At 40.9% G+C, this 25,999-nt stretch overlaps 1 protein-coding gene across 1 annotated transcript in view; it reads right to left on the reverse strand.

The window, feature by feature from the left end:
• Unc13c (unc-13 homolog C) overlaps positions 1 to 17,462 on the reverse strand; it is a 528,734-nt gene extending 511,272 nt beyond the window's left edge. Inside the window, exon 1 of the mRNA XM_006510931.4 lies at positions 17,255 to 17,462. The gene's annotated coding sequence lies outside the window, so the exon portion shown is untranslated. The remainder of the gene's footprint in view (positions 1 to 17,254) is intronic.
• Between the last annotated feature and the right edge of the window lie 8,537 nt (positions 17,463 to 25,999).

Below are 25,999 nucleotides of genomic sequence, written 5' to 3' on the forward strand. Positions count from 1 at the left end.
GTCTGTTCCAGATCTAATCATATACTCACCAAATTACTATAAACAGACCCACCAGTTAAACATCAATTGCCTCAGCATGATCATCTCTTAGCATTATAAGTGGGCTACATTCTCAGTAATATTAACCTTCACTGTTGAACTTCTCTCCAATAGTCTTTCTGTAAATGACTATAGGTGTGTATTTTATTATGACTATGAATCATAAACATATCCATAATATTTTTATGATTATTCATATAGCATTTATCTGTTAAGTTTTACACTGAGAACTCCCTCTCTCAAACAAATCAACCTGGGGGAATATCTCCTAGCTTAACCTAAACTCATTTGGAACTATATAAATTATTAGCTCTGTTACAGACAGAACAAACCTCAGGTATAAACGTAAATGTCTCTGAATTTCCTCAGACAAAATGATGAGATGAGAGCCATACGCAAACTGTGTGAACACACTGGTTGGGCTGAGCACAGAGCATTTATGTCTCTGTCTATAGGTTTCAGCCTGGAAGCTTCTAGCCTCCATACAATCAAATCTTCTGCAAGCCTGAATCTTGAAGGCTTCAGTTTCCAGCCTCCATCTGCTAACCTAGGCTTAGAAAATTTCAGCCTCTGAGACTTAGTGTTGAATAAAATTAGTCCTTCTAGCTCTTTTTGAACTCTGGTTGGCTGGTTCAACTTAATTATTCTGGCTCAAACTCCTCTCCAAGCTGAATAATTCAAATAGGCTTCTCTCACCTTCTGATTGGATTGCTCTGATTGGAAAGACTGCCTCTGAACTCCACAAACTCAACTGTTCTGAACTCAACTGCTCTGCTCCACTCTTCTCTGCATTGAACTGCTCTGAACTCATGGACTAACTCAACTGCACTGCACTGCACTGCACTGCACTGCACTGCACTGTCATCCAATTGACTTAACTCCCAACTGACCAATGAGCTGAACTTTCTCTCTTTCCATGTGCTGATCTTAAATAGCTTTCTACCTGAGAGTTGAGTGTATCCTATCTCTGACTCATTCTGACAAATCTTTCTATGATTCATCACCTTGTCTGCCCCTCAGTTGGACATTATATTTTGATATTAAAAGTCTGTACTAGGTGGGATTCCAAGCTGGTACAACCACTCTGGAAATCAGTTTGACAGTTCCTCAGAAAATTGGACATAGTACTGCCAGAAGATTCAGCAATACCACTCCTGGGCATATAGCCAGAAGATGCTCTAACTTGTAATAAGGACACATTTTCCATTATGTTCATATCAGTCTTATTTATAATAGACAGAAGCCGAAAAGAAACCAGATGTCCCTCAACAGAGGGATGGATACAGAAAATGCGGTACATTTATACAACAGAGTACTACTCAGCTATTAAAAACAATGAATTTATGAAATTCTTAGGCAAATGGATGTATCTGGAGAATATCATCCTGAGTGAGGTAACCCAATCACAAAAGAACACACATGATATGCACTCACTGATAGTGGATATTAGCCCAGAGACTCAGAATACCCAAGATACAATTTGCAAAACACATGAAACTCAAGAAGAAGGACGATACCAAAATGTGGATACTTTGATTCTTCTTAGAAGGGGGAACAAAATACCCATGGAAGCAGTGACAGAGGTAAAGTTCAGAGCAGAGACTGAAGGAATGACCATTCAGAGACTGCCCTACCTGGCGATTCATCCCATAAACAACCACCAAACCCAGACACTATTGCAGATGCCAAAAAGATTTTGCTGACAGGAACCTGATATAGCTCTCTCCTGTGAGGCTCTGCCAGTGCCTGGCAAATACAGAAGTGGATGCTCTCAGCCATCCATTGGACAGAGCACAGGGTCCCCAATGAAGGAGCTAGAGAAAGTACTCAAGGAGCTGAAGGGGTCAGAAGCCCTATAGGAGGAACAACAATATGAACTAACCAGTATGCCCATAGCTCCCTGAGACTAAACCACCAATCAAAGAAAACACATGGTGGGACTTGTGTCTCTAGCTGCATATGTAGCAGAGGATGGCCTAGTAGGCCATCAATGAAAGGAGAGGCCCTTGGTCTGGTAAAGATTCTATGCCCCAGTATAGGGGAATGCCAGGGCCAGGAAGCAGGGATGGGTGGGTTGGGGTGCTGGGTGAGGAGGAGGGGATAGGGGATTTTCATAGAAAAACTAGGAAAGGTGATAACATTTGAAATGTAAATAAAGAATATATCTAATTAAAATTTTTTTCTTAAAACAATGTCTGTACTAAAGGATTCCAGTCAGAGGAATTAGAAGTGTGTACAAGGGGCATTTCTAAATGGAAGCAGTTCACACAGACGTAAAAAGTCTTTGAATGTGATCAGAGCAACCATGTTGCTGGATTAAAATTCCTCTACACTATAACTTCCACTTGAATCCTATAGCAAGAAGACAGATCTTGGGTATCAGTAGCAAGCTTTGAAGAAGTATGCTGGAAACTAATGTGTAATCTCATCTTTCCCATCAAAAGAGACTTTGATGATAGGAACAGTTCTGGGCCTGAAGTTAGACCTTTGGGCTGGTCAACTTATAAGTGAGTGTGTCTTATATAAACTAACTTTCAGCATTTCTCAGTATTTACCTCCTTGGAAAACACGAGGCATTCAATTTATAAAGAAAATTTCCATAATACTCATCACTGTGTGAAAATACATGCCAAGAAGTTACAATTCAATGAAAACACTGTCTCTGACTCAAAAAAGTCCACTGTCTAATTCAGACAGACATGAGTCACTGTAGATTCAAGCATGGCATACAGTTTAAGATGTATGCAAATAAGCCATAGAACAATCACTTCTCCTAAAACCTATGATTATGAGAAATGTAGGCTCTTGCAAGTATTGGTTGGAATGGCTGGAAGAGAAGGAACAGAGACACAGAGAGAAGACTAGTGGCTCAGTAAGTTGGAATCCAGAGCCACACGCTCTCATCTGGTTCCGGCGTGTTCAGGGTTGCATGTCTGCTTGTGCCACAGCATCTGTGTGCTGTTAACGAGCTCTGGACTCTCCTTGGATACCATTTCTAGGGAATATGAGAACAAAAACAGACATGTGATGACCAGCCCTATCAATCCTACATGACTTACAGGCAATTTAACAGAAAGCCCTAGGATCTCTTCAAATTCCATTCAACAATGTTTTTCTAGGCAATGTTTATATCTAACGTGGTGGCATGCATAATGACAAATGCCATTGGACATGTAAACTCCATCTAAATATCAGTTCTGCCTCTGAGTCATAGCCTCTGGTTACTGCCACAGGGCAACTGTCCTCAATTTATAATGCATCCATTTCTAGAGCAAATTTATTTAGGCTTTATGTGAGTCCTTGGAAGAGAATCTTTATTTTGTTTGTCTTTCGATACTCTTGGGTGATGCCTTCATTTTGCTGTTCTATAAATATATGCAGGTCTAAATATTCCTTAGGGCTGAGGAGAGAAGTCAGAGAGCCAGTGTTAATGTGCCTTGACTTTTGAGGCAATCCTGAGGGGAGACATCCAGAGTGTCAGGCAGAAGGCGCCTTTCAGAAAGAAACCTAACTCCATGCTCACCTATTACAGGGTTAGAGCGAAACACCAATTCCTCAGTCCCCTGCGAGTCAGCCCCCTCTGCTTTGTACCAAGCTAACTGGTACCTTTCCATCTCTCCATGTAGATATGGTTCATCTGTGTTCATTTAGCCACAGACAGCAAAGAGAAAGAAAAATTCTCAAAGTACAAGATCACGTTCTCTCACACATCTGAGCCAGAAGCATGAAATAAAATGAAACCCGCTGGGAAGGGTTAATTCAGAGGCAACTCAACATCCACTCTGTGCTTAATGTCTGAACATAAAGAAAACCTGTATTCCACATTTTACCTTTCAGAAAAATGCAAGCTGCTCCAAAAATCTTATTTCATTTTTGCCACCGTCTTTGCTAATCCTTTCAAAAGACCAAAACAAACAACAATAAATACACACACAAAAAAGAACAGATACTCAAACTGTAAAATTTAGCAACTCTTACCAAGTTTCATTGTATATGCCCTGGATACACCAAATATTGTAGGTAGATAGGTCCTGACGTTTACTTTGTGTATTTTGGATAGACTTTGGATCCTTGGCTTCATTGCCATTTTTTGTGTGTATTTGTATGTGTAAGGTATGCATACATGTGTCAGTGCCCACCGATGTCAGAAGAAAACATTGGATCTCTTGTAACTAGAGTTACAAGACTTAGTAAACCCCTAGATGTGGGTGCTGGGATTCAAAAACCAGACCTTATGATTAAGGAAGTGTTCCTAACTGCTGAGGCATCCCTCCAGCCCTCCATTACCACTTTTACAGGGTATCATTTGGCTTTGACCTTCTAGCTCTTCACAAGTGCCGGCATCATACCTTACTAACATGGTTACACCGAATTGATCTGAACCTTCCTGAAGCCCAGATGACAGGCTGTGCCAGTTGTATCACAATATCTATGTAAGATTTCGAGGTCTTTCGAACAGGCATCCATATTTGGAAACAACTGGCCAAGCCAAATTAGTACTCAAATGTTTGATAAAATAGATGAGGTGATGGGCAAATCATGTGCACTTGTAAAGTCTGATGTTAAGTTCTAACCTACTTCTATGAAACAAGGAGTACCAAAGGCAAACACTGCATACATCCATTCTGTCTGCTGTGCAATAAAGATGATGCTATTGCCATAACAAGCAACATCACCATCTTGAGCACAAATACCTTTACTTTTTAACCACTCCTTTGATCATACAGCTCCAATCCATGAGTCTAGGCTTTTAAGAAACTTCCTTTTAAACAATTTGGGTTTTTTTTGTTTGTTTTTTATTTTTTGTTTTATTTTTATTTTTTGTTTTGTTTTGTTTTGACACGAGGTCTTTTGTGTAGATTCAGCTGTCCTGGAACTCACTATACATACCAGACAGGTCCTGGAACTCACAAAGATCTACCCACTCTTGCCTTCTACATATTGGGATTAGAGATGTGTGCCTCCCCATGCCACTAAGATTTATTTATTTTAATTTTAATTATGTGCATATATATATATATATATATATATATATATATATATATATATGGAGAAGGGATGTGCACACGTAAATGCATTCCCTGTGGAAGCCTGAAGAGGGTGTCAGGTCCTCTGGAGGTGGAGTTCCAGGCAATTATTATCCCCCTGACATGGGTGCTGGGAGCTGAAGGGAGGTCCTCTAGAAGAGAAGTGCATAGTCGCCTCCAGCTCCAGACCCTTATTTTCTAGGAAAGAGTTCTGCTGTCTTCCCAGAAGAATTGATGCTTAAGATGTGCTCCTCTGTGTCACTTACCTAAGAATGTCAACCTACTTTACCGCTAAAGACTAGACATCTGTAAACTCTCATACCTTTTAGCTAGACATACATAAGCCAAAGACACACACAGTCCTGTGTGGCCTCCAGACTTTGTCCTTTATGGTCAAGTTTTTCCATTTGCAGAGTCTTAGGGAATGAGTAGTATACCTTGAACAACAATAAAGGTTTTGTGTGTGTGTGTGTGTGTGTGTGTGTGTGTGTGTGTGTGTGTGTGTGTGTGAGACCAGCTGGCCTCGAGCTCAGCTGGGGCAGAGCCAAAGGGATTGCTTTGACTTGCAGCTGAGAAGCTTGACTTAGCATAAGGACAGTGTCCTAGGAGTGAAGGTTATCTGCACTTAAAAATAAGGATGTCCTAGACATTTAAAAGATAAGCCATTTTCCCTTAATTGCTAAGAGAAGAACTTGAAGGGTGCTCATTGAAAACATGATTTTGTGAGAGGTTGCAAAGATGGCTTAGTAGTTAAGGGCACTGGCTGCTTTTCTAGAGGACCCAGGTTCAATTCTGAGAACCCACATGGCGGCGCCCAAAGGCTGTTTGTAAACTTCAGTTCCAGGATATTTGGGTTTTTTCTACTGATCTCCAAAGGCACTGTATGCATGTGATGCAGAGAACATGAGTTTGCCTCCAATAGAACTGAAGCTTGCATCCTGACTTAGCCATGAGCTAGCTGAAGCAAGTGATATATGAGCCAGTGACTTACCTGGAAGATGGAAAGATGGATGCATGAGAAGGAGGTGAATGGATAATTTGCCCTTCTAACTAGGACACTTCTGAAAGGGAGAATGGTCACAACAGCATCACTCTGAACACTTTTTTCTTTTCTTTTTCTTTTCTTTTCTTTTCTTTTTTTTTTTTTTAATTCTGTAATGGAGATTCCTAGATCTGTAGGCAGAATCAAGGTAGCTCACATGCTGAGCATCCCAGGAATGGCTGGGTTATTTACCAAGTATCATAGGAAGCTCTTACAGACTGATACATGTAAAGCCATTTACAGAAATGAGTCCTTAGATTTCAGCAGATGGATCCCTTGCGTTTCTCATACTAAGTTACCTACCCAAGTGGGGTTAATGGAGCCCAATCAGGACCAAAACATAGTATATATTTTTGTGCTTGTTTACATATTTTTGGGCCTCCTGTGAAATCCAGAGAGATGTTTTAACAACAGAGAAGAAAATACCTGAGCACTGCTGCTACTCTGTTTCTGCGTCTCTGATCCTGAATCAGGAATCGATGTATCATCTTCCAGCTGCTCTCATGTCTTACAGAGGCATTGACGATTTCCCTATGAAAAGGGGGATGGGATTCAGGAGCTTTAGCTCAGTTGATGGAATCCCAAACTAAATATAACAAATGCATGAAGCTGTGGGCTGAAAAGAAAGCTCAGTGGCTAAGCACACTCCTGACTCTTGCAGAGGACCAGAATTCTATACCCTACCACCTATATGGGACAGCTCACAACCACCTGCAACTCCAGCCCCAGAGAAGCCACCTTCTGGCTTCCATGGGCACATGCATATAGTATGTACTCAGACAAATATCCTCACTCACAAACACATCCTTCTTTTAAATACCTATGTGCTGTCAGTCACTTCTTTGATTTCAGAACATATTTTCTTGTTAGAAGGTAGAAATTACTACAAAATTAGAGTACTGAAGGATTATACTTCAAAAGATTAGCATGAAATTAGCTACTAATCATCTAGCAAACATCAAACTATCTACAGATGCAGAAAACTTTATTAGTTTTGGTTTCTGTTGTTGCTGGTATGTTTGTTTATGTGTTGGAACATATGCATGTGCATGTGTGCACTCGTGTGTGAAGGCTAGAGGTTATTGTAATGGAACTTTATGAAAATATCTCTTTCATTCAAAGAGTCTGAACTTTTGCTGGACCTCGTAGCCGGGTTAAAAAATGTCTTGAGATCTCTTAGGACAGTGGTTTTCAACCTTCCTAATGCTGTGACCTGTTAATATAGTTAACAGGTCATGCTGTCATGACCCCCAACCATAAAAACTATTTTCATTGCTATTTCATAAGTAGTCTTGCCACTGTTATGAATCATAATGGGAATATCTGTATTTTCCTATGGTCTTAGGTGACCCCAGTGAAAAAGGACTGTCCAATTTCCCAAGGGGTTGCACCCCACAGGTTGAGAACTGCTGACTTAGGACTTAATATGTATCCTACTTTGTGAACAGTCTAAGTTTAACCTGCAAGAAGCAATCTTACTTGCTTTGAGTCATCTTCTTGGGCTAATGTGGCTTTCTTTCCCTAGTGTATTCTAGGATGATGTGCCAGGCTTAGAGCACAGTGAGTGTTTCTGTAGACATATTTCCTGTGTGTTGACATTTCTATCTTTCTCTTGCTTGTGCTTCTGACACTCAGCAGAGTTTTTCCAAAAATACAAAAAGAACAAAAATAGGTAGTGGAGATTTTAAAGTCAAATATAACGTGTGTTAAACTTAATTCTGTTGCGATACCTTCTCCACTCAAAAATAAGTTCTCAAATGTGAGTTCAACAACAAATCTTCTGTCCACTCATTGTTGCATAACTTAGATTTTAGAATATATAAGAATCCTTTGAAAAGTGGATTTAAATGCAAGTCCTTGAACTCTCTAAATATAATCTGGTTGGATAAACTTCCACTGGACCAGCTCCGAGACTCAAGCTGATATGGCCTGAGAAGGTACCATGAGAAAAATTTATGAGGGCAAGGTATAATCAATATACATGTACCTACAAAATACATGAAAAGGGTCATAAGACACTTTATTTTGTATTAGTACATGCTAATATAGAAAATGTATAAATGTCATGATGTTCTAACCCTCTGCTTAAGAGTAAGCTCAGAATGAGGAGTCTGCCTTGGCCTGCAAACCTGGGTTCATGGCTACTACACAGCAATAAGCAACAATCCTGTATACAAGGAGAGTGTGGTGAAGAATATGGAAAAAAGATCTCCTATATCATAACTAGCGAATTATGAGGCACTATTCTACAAAAGTTACATTAATGTATATGTTGCCTTCCTTTTCTTTCTTAAAACAGTAAGTGTAGCAGAAATCTAAGTGAAACTTATAATTTCTCAATCACATTGGGAATGAATAATTCCCAAATAGGTATCATAAGTTTTAAAATATCTGATCATTTCCCCTTCCAACAAGTAGGAAGTGACCTAGAGTTTGGAAAGGTGTGCAAACATTAGCCACTTAATCCAGATAAAGGATCTCATACTAAGGCAGTCTGTGGCCATCCTCCACACGGAACCAAGACTTGTCAAGCTAAAGCACGGGAAACTCTTTAGCAAGACACCAAGCCTCTGTACTGCAGTTACCTGGGAAACAGTTATCCCATGCAATCGACTGTGCCTCCCAACACACACTGCAATATATGGCCCTTGAGAGAAAGAACTGTGTCTTACCAATTGCCACATATCCACCACCTAGAGTAGCACCTAATTAGTGCAAGACATAGTTAGGGATGAGTGGGAAAGGCCTTGACTCAACAGCCTTTCTTGAAGGAAGGATGAGTTCCAAACTGTGGAACTTAAGTCAGGCCCATGTCCACGCCTCTGAATTCATATCTCTGTCTTCTTTTCATCTTTCTCCCATGTTTATATACCTTTTCAAGCAGTTTTAAAACATATAACCTAGGGTTACGTGAGGCAACTCTTGTGTATTTGTATTAGTCAGGGTTCTCTAAAGTCACAGAACTTAGGGAAGAAATATATATATTTCATATATGTGTGTGTGTGTGTGTGTGTGTGTGTGTGTGTGTGTGTGTGTGTGTGTGTGTGTGTGAACTCCAATGGATATGCTGGCAAGCAAGTGCAAGCTGGTAAGGAACTTAACACTTCCTTTTTCCATTGTCCTTATATAAGCCTCCAGCTCAAGGTATGACTCAGATCAAAGGTGTGCCTGAAGATCTGGATTAAATGTGTGTGTTGATATAGATTAAGAGTTGTGCCAACCTACCTCAAGATCTGGATCAAAAACTTGTGTCTTCTAGCCTCAAGATCCAGACCAAAGGTATGTTGTTTTCCCGCCTCAAGATCCTGATCATAGGTGTGCCTTTCATTTCTGGACTGTAGTTTATTCCAGACATAGTCAAACTAACTACGGAGAATAGTTGTCACAGTATGTACATAGTGCACCTTCTTCCTGCTCATCCTCACCCCCACAATTTAATTTTCCAGTTCTAAGTCTATAGGTAGCCTTTATCCTTACATTTCATAAAACATTTTTTTCCTAAGTTCCTCAGTCTTTAGCTGGGCGCACTTGATTGTTTTAGCTCATTGGTTACAGACAGGCAATGAGATTCCACTCATTTATTGTTTCTTTTTGTTCTACTCTTCAAGACTCCATGGGCGGCTGGTCTCTCTAGAGCTCTCTTCCAACTGCCCTCTTCTCACTCTATGCTAAATGATACAAATCCAATGTCTGCATTTGTAAAATGGACCAAGCCGGTAAGAATGTGTTTCCCTGGTTGATCACACACAGGACCACAGCTTCTAGCCATGACTCTCAGAACTAAGTGCCAGGATCAGGCTTTACTTTTGAATAACAAATATCTCTCTGTGTGTCTCTCTGTCTCTCTGTCTGTCTCTCTCTTCTGTACATAGTCAACTGAAGATTCTACATCTAATTACTACTACTACTACCAACACCAACACCACCACCACCACCACCACCTCCACCTCTCCCTTCTACTTAGTTCTTCTTGCCTCACTAATGAAATCATTAGCTACTCTGAAACCTGGAGATTTCAACCCCTCTTTTCCTATGCCCCTCTTCTCTTCCCAGCTCCATAGTCAGCACACTAATGTCCATCAACTTATCTTCAAATATCTCCCTTTCCTCCCACCTCTCTGACTCACCATTTCTTTTCTGACTCTTGTACCCACCTCTCAGTTTCCAACCTGAGAATAAGAGAGCTTTGTGTCCTCTTGGATTCATTTTCTGCCTGCTTGCCAGCATGACCTTTGCAGGCATGGACCTAACCTTGAATTCAGTGTCTCTGTGTGGTGTAAGAACATGGAATTCAATTAAATTAAGTCTGGGTTGAACCCTGGGTCCCTCTGATGACAGCTGTGTGACCCTGTGAGCACTGGTTCATCCTTCTATGCCTCATCTTCCTCTCAAAGCCATAATCTCCCTGACCTGGTTGTTTTAGAGATGGGTTAGCAGTAGCATTTATACAGCTCTGAGATCTGTGCCTAGGACACAGAAAGTGAAGCCCAAGTATGTGTTAAAGGGCTGTGATATCTGCTTAGTATCTTGTCTCTAGGAAACAGTGCTCATCTAACCAACCATCCACAGCATGGACGCTGCTTCTCTAACTATTAAGGCATAGCTTACCACACACAGCAAAATGGTACCCGTAGGCTTGCCTGCCCTACCATTCCGCGTCAGCTGCCCTTCCCCCTGGAATGCAGGCAGAGTTCTCATTGCTCCTTTAAGGTACAGAATGATGACAATTCTTCATATAAAGTCCCTCTGGCGCCACTCAAAGCAGACTGTTTCTGGTGTTTTGAGGTCTGTGTTGTTCCCGCCTCTACGTACCCCTGTGTCTGTATTTGACAAGCTTTATCCTCTCCATCAGGCATGCTTTTTTTAGGGAAGGGCTGTTTTCTGCATCCCTAGGTTGGAGGTGCTTAGTTAATACCTACCAGAGAAAATAAAATACAGTGGCTTTGTTCTTCTTTTTGTTTACAGTGCTGGGGATTATTTGAGGCATGTGTTTACCACTGAGCTATATTTTGACCTTACAACAAGCAATTATATATAGTTATGTGTACATAATTATACCATCTTCTTTCTTTCTCCTCTAAGGAGATTAATAGTGACCATATTGTACTGCTCTAATGAATAGGAAGCACTATGACATGCAAACAATTTTATTTTGATTCATAGTATAAAAGAAAAGAAATTGTTACTACTTGACTGGAGCCCTGGCTAGGATCGAGTAGATGTTGTTAAAGCCCATGACTTGCAAATTCAAATGATATGCAAATTCAAATGATTTTTTTTTTTTACTGCTAGTGACCCTCTCTTCCACACTGAACACTTTATATTAAAAAGGGACATGCATGATATTGCACAACCTTCACTTTAGAATTTCTGGAATGAACATTTTAATATGTTTGAAAAATGTGTGCTTCTCTCATCAGGAAAAAAAAAGAATTGTGTTGTCTTGTCTGAACTAACAAAAATAGCATGGTGCTGTCTCTGATCCAACACATCCATTACTTTCAAATGTCTCTCAGACAACTATCCCAGTGGAGTTGAGAAACACACCCTATTCAAGGGCACAAATGCTTGGAGCCACATAGCAAGGTCTCATCTAAAATATCCTTGTTTTTTAGAGACAGTCAGGAACAACCAGAAAAACAAAGCATCTATCTAGGTCGGAAGACTTTTCATGAGCCTGAACAAGGAAAATCCTCCCTTGCAGAATGGCTGTTAGAGACACCTGAAGACTAGGCACTGAGCCAGTCACTGGTAAAGAATAGTCTGCCATTCACGTGTACATTGGGGACATTTTCTCCTGACACCACAAATTAAATGAGGCAGCCAGACTCCCAGAGCTTGCAACCGCACAAGGCTGGGAAATGTGTGTGTTTAAAATCCCAACAAAAGCCCTTACTGTCTTAGCAGGAACATTAAGTATTACCAGAAGACAGAATGCAGACGTGTTTCTAGGACATGAGCAAGGAGCTTTAAGCCCAACCTCTCAAATGTGTTTCCTCTGACCTGCTGAGCCCTCCCAAAGTCGGGTTTTCAGCTGCTCTCACAATGGCCTTGAAAACAGGCCTCTCCCTGGGGAAGGAGGCTGTGTGCCAAACACAGACCGTTTGGGGTTTGAAATGTGGGCAGGACCCAAACAAAAGTGTCTAGAGTATTTTCCTTGTAGATTATGGCATCTCACCCTCTGCACCATAAAAAGACATTGTGTGCTGGAGTATATATTTTGAGCAGAAAGCCAGACATAGAAAGAGTATCAGAATGAATAGGCACAGGGTACCTGAAGTCATTTGATGACATTTAGCCCCTGCACTGGGAGATAAGCAGGATGCAAACAATTCCCTTTATTCTGGAACATTCTCCCTTGAAACTAAATGCTACTCTCTCTTTGTAAAAACTATTAACTGAAGCAATATTTTGATTCAATATCTGGCTTGGAATAGCTATAAAAACACGATTTTCAGTTGACAGTTCATGTGCCATCTCACCTTGGGGTTCTTCCCTGTAGGCAGACAGAAAAAACAGAAAGCCAAACTCTCTGAACACAGTTTTATGAGGCATGTTTCACTGACTTTCAAAATGTTTGTTTCTGTAAACAAGTGAATTTTGATTTCAACCATAGCCACGTAACTGCATCCAAAAAGCTCATCTATTACATTTTGGATTTTTCTACCTAAAAGTAAGCATATACCCATTTAGGGAAAACAAAAAAAAAAACAAACAAAACAAAAACAAACAAAACAAAAACAAACAAAACCTACAGTAAAAGTAATTGTTTATACGTAAATCACAATCAAACTAAAATCTCTCTTTGCCCATAAGCTAGATGCGCAGTGTTGGTGATATCATTTTATTCATGAAAATCATGTATCAACAGGAGAGGTGGCTACTAGCACCTTATGTTTTACAAACATCAATTGCTTCTGATTAAGTTGAACCTCACACTACGCCTGCCTCCCACCAGCTCCCATTCGTAAGTCCATCAAGCCTGCCTTTCACATGTATGTTATCCTCTCCTTCAGTTTGTGTGTGAACCTGTGTTCATTTCTAGTACAGATGTACCCTGGGAACCTTTCTCCTGCTGGCTGCTAATTAACGTTTAAGGAGGAATCTCTTGTTAGGACCAGCCTCATTTTAGAAACAAAATGGCATTCTTTTGGGGGAGGTGGGTGGCTCAAAGGTTGGTTGCCAGATGGCAGAACCGAAGTTCCCATCCAATTGGGTGAGCCTTTTGTAAAACCAACATCACTTACATACTTTATTGTGGTGTTTTATTTTTGTTACCTTAAATGCTCCTGAAACAAATGTTTGTTAAAGATGAATCATGCCAGGAGCTGGAGAGATGGTTCAGTAGTTAAATGAACTTGATGCTCTAGCTGAGGACAGGAGTTCAGTTCCCAGCATCTACTTCCAGTGGCTCAAGGCTACCTATTACTCTAATTTTAGAGGATCCAATGTCCTCTTCTGGCCCCTGCAGGAATTGCATGCACATTTTCTACAAGCAAGTACACTGTCATAAATAAAAATAAATAAGTATTCTTACTGTGCTCTATTTTATTCATCTCTACTCTTTTGAATGGTAGTCACAACCTTAAAAAAATTGATTTCAGTGCTGAGTTAATTTCATGACTGTTACTAAATACTGTTACTGTTACAGTCTATGAAACATATGCCCTATGGAGCACATGCACTTCCATTCAAATTACTTCTAAGCCAAATGGCATTTAAAATTAGACTTCCAACACTACATAAGAAACACAAACGTGCTTTAGAAAACTTCAAGTGTCATTGAACGATATGGTGGGCATAACACTTCCATGAAACATGTATAGTTGTATAGACCAGATACATTCCAAACCACCCATCACCAGCTACATGCTAAAGATTCAGGCATGGCGTCCTTTCTGCCATAAATAACTATAATCTGCCATGATATTTAGAAAGTTGGTATCTCATTATCTTATTAAAGAAGTTATTAGATCACAGAGATCTTGGAATGATCATTACTAAAATAATCTGACCTCTTTTGTATGTGATATATAGACTCCATAGAGAATTAGCCAACTGTAGCATCAGCTACAATACTTGGATTTGCTTTGCTTGTTTGAGAAACTACATTCAACACAGACGTGGCAGGTGTGAGTTTCATCCCCTGACAAGAGCTCTGTAATTAATACAGTAGCTCCATATTTTCAGTAGATGGACTATTGTTTCTGATATGAATGAAAAATAGCCCAACAACTTTGGAGGCTTTTCTTAGTATGGGAACCTGTTTTTACAGTAGCACCAGGAAGTTCCTGGAGTAAAACTGGAAACACAAAGCCAATTCCCCACTTAAATCCAGACCAAACCCTCTAGAGCTCCTTAATCTCGCTAACGATACTACAACCCTTTATACAGGTCTTCATGTTCTGGTGACCCCCAACCATAACATTATTGCACTGCTACTTCATAACTGTAATTTTTCTACTGATATGACTCACAGTATAACTATTTGTTATGGAAGGATATCTGCTGTGACCCCTGTGAAAGATTCATTTGATCCTAAAGGGGTCAGGACCCACTGGTTAAGAATACTGGTCTAGCCAGGCAGTAGTGATGCACACCTTTAATCCCAGCACTCGGGAGGCAGAGGCAGGTGGATTTCTGAGTTTGAGGCCAGCCTGGTCTACAAAGTGAGTTCCAGGACAGCCAGGGCTACACAGAGAAACCCTATCTCAAACAAACAAACAAGCAGAATTACTGGTCTAGAGCAATCTGCTTTCCTGTCACAGAAATGCATATTTCCTTCTCATTTCCACAGAAGCTTCTCCCTCCTGCTACATTATGTCTCCAAAGTCAAGAAGACAGCCACGCTGGGGTATGATTTCTATCTACCCTTCAAGTTCTATCTCCAGCCTGCCTGCCTCTGAAACTCTCTTTGAGCGTCTTACTTTATCCTTCCCCACGGTTATCTACTTCTGGCAAATGTGGATTTTGTGTTGCAGTTATTGTTAGAAGTAAGATTTCATTCTTTATATATTCACTTCAAATACTTCCTTCTCAAGAATCAAACTCTAAGACCACAGGAAGCCTTTTGGCTCATTTTCCTGGGACCTGGAATACCTATAGCATGCTAAGCCAAACACACAGTCAATGCTTCAGAGAGAAGGGCTCCCTCTCATTACTACCATGTGCCAGACCCGACCTCTTTTGAGCTTGTTTCTGAGGCTATGCTACTTAAAGTGCCACACATACCAAGGTCTAATGAAAACGAGGTGAATCCAACAATTACAAAAACCTATTTAAAACAAACAAACAAACCTACTGACCACTGATGTGCTGTAACACTTAAGCTCTAGAAGACATTGAAAAAATGAAAAAAGAAACAGGACAATAAAATAAATAAAAGAAAAAAATAAATAAAAATAAAGGGGGGATGATAAAAAGAAATGAAAGGAAAAATACAAAAAAAAAGGTTGCCTAAGGAAAAACATTCAAGGAATAATAAATGAATTCCATGTCAACCCCATTTCAGGCTTCAGTGGGATCATAATGTAGAGGTGGCTTAGAATGCTATCTAATTAGTACTATGAATAAGTGAGAAAGTTATGTTCCAGATAGAAAATATCATGACTCAGGTAGGTGACTAGAGATGGAAGTTCCAAAGTGCTCCTACTGCAATTTCTTGGATAGAATTCTACATATGCATTAAGATGAATAAATGCAAAAAATTGTTACAAAAAAGAAAATGTATGAAATAAGACTCAACGAGTAAGAACCAATAGACTCAGACCTGACATACGAGCGCTTGCGGCCACGGGAACATGGAATGCATGGAAACAAACGTGGGTTGACGTTGTAGTGTGCCAAGAGTACACTGAATATTTCAACCTTTGTCATACCAAAGCATGGTAGTACTCCAAATTTTAATTCTTTTGTGATTTGGTGTGATGTGGTGTGTGTGTGTGTGTGTGTGTGTGTGTGTGTGTGTGTGTGTGCATAATGTGTGTCATGTTAGAAAAGGCAGCCATGCACACATATGCAGAGGCCAGAGTAGGATGAGGGTCTTCTATAGCTCTCTGCCTATTAGCCTGGGGGAGGGTAGCTCACTGAACTGGATGCTTGCTGCTTGGGTTAGGCCGATTGCCAGCAAGCTTTCTGGATCCACCAATGTATGACTCCCATGCTGGGATTACAGGTCTGCCTAGTTTTCTAGGTGGGTTCTGGGAATTCAGACTCAGACCCTCATGCCTGTTCCTCAAGTGTTCTTACCTACTGAGCCATCTCCCCAGCCCCATGCAGAATATTTTGAAGCTACACTTGAGAAGACGGTGCACTGCTGCTTGTAGCATGCTTTTCAGTGTGAAGATCTGCTGGTTTGTGCTTTGTAATAAAGACTAGTCATAGATTCCTAGTTTTAGACTTGGAAACTATGATTAGCAACTAAGTAGGTTCTTTGAGATAGCCCACCTTGCCTCTAATTAGCATAGGATATGTAGACTTAAAGGAACTCACTTGAATTATGTTTAGAAATTAGTACTGCCCTAGCGCCAAGAACCTGCCTTATAGTAGATCTAGAACTCTGCTCTGGATCTACTCAGGGAATTAATTCTTCACCTGCCCACAGAGCTGGGTTTCACTGAGATTCACAGCATTCCCCTAGGAGCCTTCGAAGGTTTCTTCTCTCCATACTCATGCCTGGCACACTCACCAACCATGTGTGAGGTATACTGAGTGCTCACTGAAAACCCACTCCAGTTCATTCTCCTATCACCCCACAGATGAAGTTGTGAAAGAAATTGAGACAAACTGATGACACAGCCTATGTCCAAGGCATGGAAATCAACCTGGGACCCACACATTAACCAACATACTATGCTGCTTTGGGAATGTGGGGTTTTCAAAACCACAGAGGAAAGTTATCATATCAGCCAACACCAACACCCAGTCAGTATTGTAGAATTTGCATAAGAAAGTCCTTCCTCTGCTTCCATATATCAGAACAAACGAGAGGCAGAAAGGCAGCCATTGTCTATGTCTCCCTTCTGCAGAGCAAGGGAGGTGCTTGTTCTGTGACTAGAAAAACTGCTCAGATCTCATCTTCATAACACACAAGCTATAGCCCTATGCTGTTGACGAACCGCCACCCGATACCCATGATGGACAGTACCGGACAGACTCTGTGATGTGGGGTAGAGTGTTCCTGCTGCAGGCGAGTGTACGGAGAAGCCTCCGGTGTCTCCATCCATATTCACCAGTTTTGCCAGGGGAAACAGCCAGTTCTGGAGTTCCTAAGGGACCCAGCAGTCACCAGGACACAGAAGTGCAGTCTCCTGGAGCCCTAATGTGTAACAGCAGCTACAAGGACAGAGATCTTCCCAGAGCTCAGCGTTGACTTGGCTGCCATCTCAGAGGACAGGCATAAAATGACTCACCCAGGCGGGAACAAAAATATCAAGGTCAATAAAGTGATACCCTGGAGAGAGTAGGGGATAATTTAAACATACAAGAGGGTATAGGTAGGCTTAATACTTTAGCTCTGATTTAACCAAAACCACTGCTAAAAACTGTGACTATGTGTGACTTGTGATAAGAGAATGATAAAAAAAACAAAAAAGCTGGGTAGAGAAATAAACAGTTTGTTAAGTTTGTTGACAGCAAGGGAGACAACTGGGCTTGCAGCCAAATACCTGCAGGTCTCCCTGGAGCTGCTGCTTAGCCTGTGAGGGCTGCAGGAACAGCCTCATACTCAGCTCCTGAAATCCCTATTGCCTCTGCACCTGAGTGCCTCCAAGAAGCAAAACAAAACAAACAAACGAAAGTCAGGCTTGAAAGCAAGCCGGTGGTGGAACTTATAAAAATGATTTAGAAACCATTTACTGTTTAAGCAAATAAAGTCTGGCTGGAGATTATGGGAAAGTACTGCACTTTTATGCTAATCTGCCCAACCTTTTCTTCCAGAGTGTCAGTCTGCATCAGGAAGTCTCCTGGCTCCGTTGCTCCCACCGCCCAGGCAGAGCGTTATCTCACTTAAAACACGCCAAGCTGAATAACCTTGAACACAAACCCTTTCATTCCGTACGTGATCTCAGGATGGCACAGGTGATGTCCTTTAACCAGCAAAGAGTGCTAATAAAAATACTGTGTCTCAGAGTCAGTGTAAATAGCCAAGACCCCTAAACACTAGTTCCATTTTGAAAATGCTCTGCTGATTTTCTATCTTCTAGGGAAATAGAGAAGAATGACTAAAGTATGCACAGGTGGCATCAGAGACAAGAAGAGGGCATTGGGTCCTTCACAGCGGCTCTCATTTCCATGTGCAGTATGTTTAGACCTGGGTCATATATGTTGTAAGCTAAAACTTTCCCTTATGAGTTCTGGGCTAGTTCTTCCTGTCTCCCCAACAATCTCAAGGTTTTATCAAGCAGCAATCGATAACAACGTGTTCCCCAACAACTGAGCTTCTCCATCTCACAGGTTCCTTCTGGAGCCAGCACGACAACCCAGCTGCTTCTCTCTCAGGAACCTGGTGCATTCCTGCTGATTTGCAACCTGAAAGGGTGAACCAGCTGCAAGGGAGGCTTCTGATAGCACAGGCTTCAACTACAACCAATTGCTGAGGAATTCTGGGAGGTTTAATACATGAAATCATTCTAATTACACAAGATGAACTCAGAAAAGCTTTCCACTCCAATTTTATGGCTGTTTCATTGCAGGAAAGGTTGAAAGTGTGGGGAGTAAAAAAAGCAAGATTCTTTCATTGACTTCCCATTTTGTTGGAATATTAAGAGCTGGGCCATTACAAAAATAAATGAATGGATGAGAAACTGCTACTACCCACATTTTCCTTACTCTAACCCTAGGGTGGCCTCTAGAGTCTTTGTTTTCTCTCAAATACGTAACATCATTCAAAGAAGTCATAGAATTATTTTAAACTTAATTTGTGGACTTCCAACTCTTTGTCTTAAAGACACAAAGACCTTGTGTAAAGTCAGATTTTGGGATTCGGAGGGAGAGCTTAGCAGTGTTTTTGTTCTTGGAGCAGACCCCAGTTCAGTTCTCAGCACCCACATCAGGGAGACTCACAACCAGTAGCTGCAGGGTGTCTGACATCTTCTTCTCACTCCAGTGGGCATGCATAGACACACACACACACACACACACACACACACACGGGAGAGAGAGAGACAGAGAGAGAGAGAGAGAGAGAGAGAGAGAGAGAGAGAGAGAGAGAGAGAGAGAGAGAACATTTTAAAAGTGCAGAATCCTTGCCCACCCAACTGAAGTGCAGCAGATGCTTGGGGCAGGCTTCAAGGATATGGCTGACTCTAGAGAGTAAGCACAGTTCAGAAACTAGTAATAGAAGAGTCTAGATTGGATTTAATGTGTAAAACTTACATATATTTAATGTGAGTTCGAAAATATATTTACAGAATGGAAGTTAAGATCTACTCGTTTCACTACCTCCTCCCAATATACTCACTACTAATTTCAGTAAATATAGGATGCGCCTCTTGTAAGAGGCACACATCAGTGTGCACAGGAATGTGCATGTCTAATGGTGCTATGTTAATTAACAGTTGTTCAGAAAACTGCCAATTGGTGAAAAGTTTGGCTGCTTTGGGGAAAACAATTACACAAGTTTTCAGGCAGAACTTACAAAAAATGGGTGTATTTTCTTAGCCTAAATTAATAGAATATTGTAGTTTTTCCATATTTTCCATACAAAGTAGTATCTCCATAGATGGTCAGCTGCTGTGGGGTTGCTGGGTTGCAGGATGGCCTTACATTGAAGGAAACCTCATCCCGATTCCCTAAAGTCTATGCTACATGCACTCATCTGTAACATTTGCCCCGAGATAAGGCTCTCCATGCTCAATGTATTCATAATCCAACAAATATAAACCACTTTTCTTAACAATTTTCTTTCTGGAACACACACACACACACACACAGAGGAAGAGCAGCTGAGGGTTTAAAAGTACTTTCTGCTCTTGAAGAGGACCTGCCTTCTCTTCCCAGCACCCACAACAGACAGCTTACAACTATGTATAAATCCAGCTCCAGGGGATCCTATACCCACTTCTGGCCTCCACAGGTCTGGTGTGCACATGAGCTTGCTCACACAGTGACAGACACACATAAGATAAGTAAAAGTAAAATCATCAAAAAATAAACTTAACAACATGTAAAGTTACAGTTTATTGTACTCATCTGATTAATCATCGCATTCATACTACAGGACCATTATTATGGTCATTCTTGTAAGTAGCTTCACTGAGTATCATCAATAAAGGTCAGAGTGGGCATGAACCCAGAAGTTGACTTCAGAACTTACGGTGGTGACTATGCAGTTATGTGAGGTGTGCAAAGAGGACATCTTTTGGAAGATAAGAGTCTGGATTTCAGGACTGTGAACTTTCACTGTTATGTTCAGAATAATCTACTTCTCAATATATATGTAGAATCTCACAAAATCAGAATTTTACCTTATGAATGTAATGGGTGGCAAGCTTCACGGCCTCGGAGCTAAGAGAGGAGCATCCAGACCTAAGGCACCAAGGACAGTGGTGATTCTGCTCATTTTATCCATAGAATTTCAAGAGCATATTATACATCAGTGAAACCGAGAATAGGGTTGTTCTATTATATAAGATTTTCAAATTTTTAAAATAAACATTTATAGAAATTGTTTTGTCTATATTAAATGTTCCATTATGCGTAATTGAGAAAAGCAGGGGTAAGAGAGATGACTCAGTGGTTAAGAGAGCTTACTGTTCTTCCAGAGGACATGGGTTCATTTCCTGGTACCCACATGATGACTTTTTCCGACCCAATTAGTACTAGGTGCATAACCGTGCATAGACATAGCCATGCATACCAACAAAACTCTTTTATACATAAAAATAGATATTTTTAATTATTAGAAATAAAATGAAGAAGCTGTGATCCTGTCAGTTCCTGAAATGCCAATGGAAGGAGTTACTTGTTGAGTATTTAGGTTCTGTGGAAAAGAAGCAGAAGCAAGATGGGCCCTCATCTCAGTGGGAAAGTTCAATTTCCTCCCAAAGAAAAGACTGTTTTTAATGAACCCATAATCCAAAAGGCTGCATTTGACCAACTAAATTAACCAGTCAACCAATTATTGAGAATGTGTGATATTCGTGATAATGACCCACTAAGTGCAAGTTTCCTTTTAATCTTTCTTTTTTGTTAGCTTGCTCCATCTCTACTGCACCTCATATTTAATTTTCTTGATGAGATTTCAGGACCGAAACACCAAGCTATCTTGGTTGAAAGCCTCAGTGTCTCTGTCAGAAAGACACACTTCCAGACCTCGTTTAGAAGTGCCATCCATCATCCATAGCAAAGTGGGTTACACGTGTGACTTCCTGTTCAAATTCAGGCCCACTGGAGCTTCCAGGTTTTAGACATTTGATCCTTGTCTGCTGCCTGCTCTTCTCTCCAGCCATACAACATTTCTGGAGAAGGTGTGCTGGTCTGATCATTAAGGACAGCTTACAGATTACAGACAGGATTCACTGCTGTATTGATTTGGCTGAGTGTGCTGGTATGAAAAGAATGGAATGATTTGGTCAGTCCTGTGGCTGCCATATCCATGGGGGGGGGGTGTCGTGATAATCTTACACTAATGAAGAAGACTCTCCTTGGGTTTGTCTTCCTCTGTCTGAATTTCAGATTCGGGCAACTTAATTAGAATGGAAGTAATTTTCTCTTTAGAGCTTATTCTCTGCAGTGTTTAGATGGTGTTTGATGGATCTGCTTCTAGCTTCTTCCCTTGAGGTCCTCAAAGGATGAAGAACAGTGTGAGTCATTTTATTATTCCAGGAAATTGTGATCGGTACATCTGTTGGGGTCAAAGCTGCTTGAAACCTGAATTGATTTGGTGTCATTCAGTTTACATTGGCTACACAGCTTCCAAACAGAGACTGAAATGTATAGATCAACAAATTACAGTGTTTGGAAGAACATTTTATCCTAGGTTGGCAAATACTCTTTAGACAAACCATTATATCTGTCTTACTTTTTATTATTGAGACAATCAGAATTCCTACTGACTCTAGGACCATCGTCCATGTCTTACCAAGACCCTGCCCCAGCCATGCAGCCTCCCTGGGTGAGGGACTAAGTCCTTGGAGCTTCTGCTGCTTTTGATACTATTTGATGGCTGTACCCACAATGCACTGTTGCCCCTGAGCCTCCTGAAGACCCTTTGCCTATCTGTTCAGAACAATGAATCATCCATCTCATCTCACATACTGTGTTCAACACAAAACAGTATTTAATGTGAGCTAACTAAACAAATCAAAGGAGAGACTTAGTAGCATCTAATATTTGCTGGTGTCCAACTGCCATCACAATCAGCTGCTCTCCCCCATTCTCCCTGACGCTGTGTTATTTCCCCCTCTCTTTATGTGTAGTCTTTATGACTATGGCCACAGACTAGAAGGTTACTGATTTCTTCTATGTGCCTTCGGAACAGACCATGCCCTTGTTTCCTTCCTCCACTGTCATTTTTTGGGATGGGGGGAGAGCCTATTTACTTTTAGAGCGTATGCCACATGGGTTATTATTACCAATACCATAAGTAAGTGTGGCTGATGCAACATAAAATAACAAACTATGAGTGGGTCCATAAGTATCTACGCAGGTCCTCACTGTGAGTCAGATTGACGTACAATATGCAGGAGAACTGTGCTAGACTTAGGGGTAGCTTAATATCAGTGTTCATATTAAGTGTTCATACCTCAACACTGTTGAGGTAGAAGTTGGGCAAAACTTTCAGGCATCTCAGTGACTCTGACCACAAAGAAAGATTTAGGTGGAATCAGATTTAAGATCACTAAAAGGTCATTCAGAACAAGTGATGTGAGTCTCACAAAGAGAGACTTTTATTTATAAATAGTTCCTCACTGGTGAGAGGAGGAAAGGTCCTTTAGAGGAAGAAGGATTTTAGAGACCAGGCTCATGCTGGGAGTTGAAAAGGAATGGGCACAAAGAAATGAAGAGAAGAAGGGAGACCAGGAGCCTGGGCACCATGACACATTTCTGTCTTGGGAAACTGACACAGGAGCATGGCAATTGGAAGAGGAGTCCAGGCTAGCCAAAGTAACTGGGTGAGATCGTTCCTCAGAGGAAAAAAGAAAAAGAAAACCAGGAGTGAAGCTGGCTAACAGAGCACTTGCCTAACAAGCACAAGGCCTGGGCTCAAGGTCTGGGACTAGGAAGTAGAACTTACAAGAAGAGTATGAGAACAAAGCTAGATGAGAAGGAGCAAACTGAGCATTGGAAAAAAAAACCAAAAACATTATCCTTATTACTCTTGCGGGATACGTGTGTGCATGTGTGTGTGTGTGTGTGTGTGTGTGTGTGTGTGTGCGTGCGTGTGTACACATGTGAACACACATATCCTGGCACATGTGTGGAGCTCCATTTACTAACATGGAAGGAGAAGGCTGCTCAGGGATATTGGATGCTGTGAGAGATAACCTCATATGGCGGTATCGACCACTCAGGTGATGGGGAAGGAATCAATATGACGAGTAACTCTGTAGATAGACAGACTGAATTTGGACTTTCTCCTTTACACAGGAATAAGCCTCCTGCACTGAGATACCAGAAAAGGAGAAGAGAGAGTAGAAAACAGGGAACAACCAGTCACATTCAATTTTCCTCTGTGAGAATTTTGAGACACATGCGTGCAGTAAACACACACACACAAATTTCTGGCAGTATTGTAAACTAGTAAAATGTTATGAAATCACTGTTTCAATACAAATACACATACATTTAAATATATGGCTCCATTTCTAATGAAAAAAATTCAAAATGCAGGCAGACGTAAACATATAAAAGTGTTACACTGCTCTTATGTGTAGAAAAACAAAAATAAGACCTGGAAGCCCCTGTCTAATGATCCAATGCAATGCGGTATAGCTGCCCACCAGGAAGCTATGCGGGAATTCCAATGACGCTTGCCAAGAGTGTATAATTTCGTGGTAGTTCTTGTATAAAAGTAAAATAATTACTTCATTCAGGGCACCAGAGTTTTCCTCTGATCTAATGCTTGCTTTTGGACTCTTCTAAGGTCCCTACAGGTATACATTACTTTTGCCATCAGAAAATACATGTCAATTTTCTCAAGCAATTGTGACTGATTTTCCAGGGCTAATGTTGGAGATGAGCCAAAGGAGAATTTAGTGGACATTTGTGGAGGACAGAGATAAAGTGGAATACCCAGGTCTAGACACCTGCAGCTTCCTTAGTCGTTGATGAAGAAAGTCTGCAGAGCAGGCTTCGTAAGGGCACCAAGTCAAAGCTGTGGATTGTCTTGGTTATCCTGAGATTTCCAAAACTGGCGGACAGCACAGAATATCCACTTCCCTGGCCTACCTTGAAGAGAAATATAAGCTCAGTGACCCATAGCCTCCTTTTCTATATAGTAACAAGCCCAGCATAGGCTCTGAATGGCCTTAAGATGGGCTGTGTGACTTATGTTATATATAACCTCTACAGCCTAGCTTTTTCCTGACAGTGAGATTACCAACTCCCATCACTCAGCAAGGAGACCAGAGGTCAGCTCTCTGCATCACCGCCCTTACTCTCGTACATTTGCAGAAAATACACTTTTGTCACTAAGGTTAGTAAATTTAAAAACAATGGTTTAAAAGAAAAGCAGAGAGCCTAATTATTTTTAGAGCATATGCCACATGGGTTATTATTACTAATACCATAAGTAAGTGTAGCTGATACAACATAAAATAACAAACTACAAGTGGGTCCATAAGTATCTACACAGGTCCTCACTGTGAGTCAGATTAATGTACAATATGCAGGAGAATTGTGCTAGACTTAGGGGTAGCTTAATATGAGTGTTCATCTTTATTTTCAGGGCTTCTCTATGCTCAGATGAAATAGGATATGCATATTGATGCTGTGTATTACATAGCCATATACAATTTAAGATGCTTACGGGGGAAAACAAAGCACTTTTCCTGGGAGGAAGCTGTGCACATGAGGGTGGGTGGTGAGATTCCCTTACAGGAAGATCAGCAGCAAAGACCGGAGCTGACAAAGAGATTTCATTAGAGGAAAGGGGGTCAGTTTTCCATGTCCACCAACAGATGGAGAAAAGAAATGTGGTGCAATCAGATTTCATTCAACTGTATAGAAAAATGATGCTGCAACACTGCAGGGAAATTGACACAACTGGAAATTACTATATTAAGGGAAGTAACCCAGACTTAGAAAAAGGCAAATGGCGTGTATTTTCTTTCATGTGTGTATCCAAGATTTTGGTATATGTGTGTGTTTTTATGCATATACGGGGAAGTACATGTCACCAAGCTGGAAGGCTAGAAAGGCAGCCACAAAAAGGAAAAAAAATCCAGTGTAAGGGACAGAGAGAGCACTGTGACATGGAAGCAGGGGCTGCTTTCCAAACGACAGGGGCTGAAGGGCAGGGTGGAAGGATGGGAGAGAGGAGAGGGGAGAGCCAATATAAAAGGGATTATGGAAATTCCATAACAAAACCTACTCTTTGTGCTCATTAAACAAACACAAGCACACCTACTAAAACACAACTCAAAAAGAGCATAAATGCTACAGTTGAACAAGAAAATCCCCACAGTTTTACTTTAGAAGATAGTAGCCGACAAATTGTTGCAAGGAGATGTGAAGAAAATTGCTTTCTTAAATTAATGCAGTAAAGCTTGAACCTTGAGCCTTGGGGAGATGTTATAGCTACTGAAATGTAAGGAGTGTATGCTTTAGGAGTTGATGTGGAAGGAGAGAGAACTGAAGAAAGATACCAAAGACTGAGGACAGCCACGTGTGTATGGTGGTTCAAATCCATCCATTAACCAAAGCTGATACAGCTATGTGGCACTGGAGA

This window comes from Mus musculus, chromosome 9 (genome assembly GCF_000001635.26).
Source record: "Mus musculus strain C57BL/6J chromosome 9, GRCm38.p6 C57BL/6J".
Classification (NCBI taxonomy): Eukaryota; Metazoa; Chordata; class Mammalia; order Rodentia; family Muridae; genus Mus; species Mus musculus.